We start from the raw sequence: 4,190 nt of genomic DNA, 5'->3' as shown, positions 1-4,190 counted from the left end.
TTAGTATAAGTTTATTGGTGAAGTAACCACAATTATTTTGGGTGGGAGAATTTTTTTTTTTAAGATTAATATATTGATAATTCCGTATATCTATGATCTGTGTTATCGTCTTCATATTTACGAAGAATGTGAAACGAGTTCCTCTTGGTCTCAATCGGGCTTAGAAGAGAAGTCTTTATGTCAATTTTACTCATCAATTCTGACTTTTCTATTTCATTCGTTGTTTAATATATTTTTAATAATCAAAATATTAATTAATGTATCAAATACCATAGACATATTTCCCGTGCAACGCGCGGGTAAAAAACACTAGTAACAATCCTTTTAAGATTACGTAATTATGTTGAAATAGGCAGATGCGTAAAAATTAAAAAAAAAATTAGGTATATATAATTACTGTTGGAAAATTATATAAATCGGTAATAATTTTATTTGAAACTAATTAAATTGAGGATAACTTTAATATAATTAATTAGTTTTTTCAAAAGGTGTGAAGTAATTGTCTGATTCTTATATTAGAAAATATAAAATAATAACCTAAGAGTAGGCTCCAGTGGTAGGAGTTTAGAGACATATGGGTTAGGTAGGGGAGGTCCAGATATCGATTCCTGGCAGGTGCAATTTATCTTTCTGATGTACGAAAAAAAAAGAGTCAAGTATAAATAGATCTCGAGATTAAAGAAAGACTAATGGTTATGTCATTAAATTAACAATTTTTTTTAGAGTAAATTATTCTCCCCTCCCTAAAGAGAAGTTTATATTATCTTTCCGAAATAGAAAAAAAATAGAAGTTTAAATTTCCTTTTATTTCAAAAGCTACACTCACCTACCCTATAAACTTAAATTATGTTCCTCTTCCCTCTTATTTCAAATCTATATTCTCCTCCCATAAAAGATATATATTACACTCTAGTATATTTTATTATAAATGAATATTTTAATAATTTAATTATTGATCGTTTACAAGTCTTCAAACAAAATTTTCTTTTTCTTTATAGTTATTATCAATAACATGATTAACTAATTCTAAACACTTTAATACATTTTAGAAGAACTTAAACTCTTTGAATTTTTTTTTCAACTTCTGAACATCATCAAAAATATTTATTTAACCTTCAAAATGCAATATAGTCGATAGTATGAACTACATTAGTAACGATAACATCACAAATAGAGCAAATAAGTACAAATAAGAATACAGTTTTTAAGGGGGAAAACAGAGATCAAGTAATAGCAGCAAGATATGTTACCTCTATGTGAGAACTCAGAACCGTGGAAAGACTCGGTTGTTTCTCTGCAGATATATTAGAACCGGAAAAGCAATAACAAGAAAACAGCTGGCTTTGTCAATGAAATGCAAATTCAATTTGATGTTTATTTTTTATATACGAGCAGGGGGCACAGAACTTGGTTAACAATGGGGTGTTAGCGAAGGAGAATGTCAACGGGGATAGGTTATTCCCCAGTTTTGATTTTGTTGATGAGACTGAGTATGAGAAGATTTGTCAACCATGGCAGGGCTGCCTTGTGGTTAAGCTGTTAGGCAAGCATATCGGGTACACTGCGTTGAGAGAGAAGTTGCACTCATTATGGCGGCCAGCAGGAGGACTAGAGGTGACTGATGTTCACCATGGATACTTCATGGTGCGGTTTGACCTAGAGAGTGATAGGGAGAAGGCAATAACTGGAGCGCCATGGCTAATCTATGATCACTATTTGTCAGTGAAGCCCTGGACGAAGGATTTTGTTGCAGCAGATGAGAAAATCAACACCACTATGGTGTGGATTCGAATCCCAGGATTGGGCATGCAATTCTATGATGAAGACATTCTGCTAACGCTGGCGACAGGGGTAGGAACACCAGTCAAGGTAGACATGAATACGGCAGACATGCGATTGGGTCGGTTCGCTCGCATATGTGTTGAAATCGATTTGGACAAGCCAGTGGTGGGAACTCTTCGTCTACGGGGAGTCTGGTACAATATAGAGTATGAGGGACTTCACCTGCTGTGCCCTAAGTGTGGTTGCTACGGCCACTTGTCAAGGAAGTGCAAGTCAGCGCCGCCAGCGTCTGCAACTGTACCGCTGGAGAGTTCGTCGTCGGTGAGGGAAACGGGGACAGCGGCGCATGGGGATGAAACCCTAGAGGTTCAAGCGAGTGCTGTTAATGATGAGTTAATGCACACCGAAATCCCTGCTCCAAAAACGGCAGTTTCATGCCCTTCAGCCGCACATGGCAAGTGGTTAAATGTTGAGAGGCCAAAACGGAAACAGAATCGTAGCCAGCAATCAGGGACAGCGAAATCTAAGGGACCAATTAATGGGAATAGATTCCAGATGCTATCTGAGTTACCAGAGGGAGGAAACAATTCCATAACGGGTACAATTACTTCCAAAACTGGTGCAACTAAATTGAATGGTGCCAATAATGGAAATTTGAATTTGAATGGTGAGTTTAATGCTAAAAAACGCACCAGGAGAGAGGAAGGAAAACAAGGAAATTCGTCAATCATGCCACCGTTGCGGATTCTGCCCAGGGACAACCAGAAAACTTTGCCCGTGCTACTCCCGGCGAAAACTCCGGCGACTACGAAGGAACCGCCAAAGACAAGGATGGTTGGTAACACGGTTGTGTATGATATTGGGGATGGCGCGTTGTCAACAGTGAACATGGAGGCAACGGGAGGTTGTGGGTATCGCTTTGTCAACAATAAGGTGCCAAACACAGTGCGTGAAGAGGGAAAATCTAATGCAGATAATCCTCCTGACCCAGGCTCACAAGGTCAGATGGTGGTGGTGCCACGTAATTAGCACTATCACAATTGTTCTCCTCTGTATATGTTTTAATGGATAGTACATCTTTTAAAACTATTGTTTGGAATATCCGTGGGGGAGCGGGAGCTCGTGGACAACGTCGGGTAAAAGACTTGATCAGGTCTTTCCAACCGTCAATATTTGCAGTATGTGAGACACACTGTAAATATGAGAGGGTGCAGAATTTTTGGCGGCAACAAAATTATGAGTTGGTACATGAGGTGGAAGCGATTGGGCACAGCGGAGGCATCTGGCTACTTGTCCCCATCAATAGAAACTTCCATGTGAAGTTGGTTGAGGCTTGGGACCAAGTCATTTCGGTCGCAATTCAGCGGCAAGGTCGGAGATGGGTGTGCTCAGCAGTTTATGCTAATCCAAATCCGACGCGGAGACAAGAATTATGGGGGTACCTTGCGGAGTTCAGAAGAAGGTGCCAAGATCCATGGCTCGCTCTGGGAGACTTTAATGAGATTTGCTCCCCCTCAGAAGTTGTGGGGGGTGGGTTTTGTGAAGCGCGAGCTATGGAGATGCTGTCGATGTTGGATGCTTGCAGCTTCATTGACTTGGGGTTCACGGGACCCCGATACACATGGGAGCGGCATGAGAACGGGAGGAGAGTCCTTGTTAAACGCCTTGATAGAGCTCTTGGGGATGTTGCATGGAGACTTTTGTTCCCTGAGGCGTATGTGGAACACTTGGCGAGAGTGTACTCTGATCATGCCCCAGTGCTTGTGCGGTGTGAAGCACTCCCCGGGGAACGTCGGCCACGTCCTTTTCGATTCCAGGCGGCATGGGCAACACATCCTTCCTTTGAGGGTATTGTGGGTGACTCTTGGGAAGCACAAGGGCGAACATTGGGGGCTAAGCTTCAGAATCTCCAACAGGCAGCAGTGAAATTTAATAAGGAGGTCTTTGGTAGTATTCAGAGGCGGAAATGGCGGGTTGAACGTAGGTTGCATGGGGTACAGCGTGAGCTGGACTGGAATGTATCAGAGTCACTGACTAGACTTGACAGAGAGCTTCAGAAGGAATATGATGATATTTTGCTGCAGGAGGAACTATTGTGGTACCAGAAATCAAGGGAGAATTGGGTTATGTTTGGAGACCGAAATACCAGGTTCTTCCACACGCAAACCGTTGTGCGCAGGAAGAGAAATAAAATACATGGACTATTTATGCAGGATGGGAGTTGGTGCACAGATCCTATGGCTCTTCAGGAGGAAGCGAGGAGATTTTTCCTTAACCTGTTTTCTGTTGATATGCAGGTCACTAGAAACCATATCATGGAGAATAGAACACCTACTATTCCTGAGAGCAAGCGTGAGGACCTGATAATGCCAGTGACGGTGGAGGAAGTACGAGGAGCAGTCATGGAG

Source organism: Lotus japonicus, chromosome 3 (assembly GCF_012489685.1).
Source record: "Lotus japonicus ecotype B-129 chromosome 3, LjGifu_v1.2".
Taxonomy (NCBI): domain Eukaryota; kingdom Viridiplantae; phylum Streptophyta; class Magnoliopsida; order Fabales; family Fabaceae; genus Lotus; species Lotus japonicus.
This window is presented reverse-complemented; position numbering follows the sequence as displayed.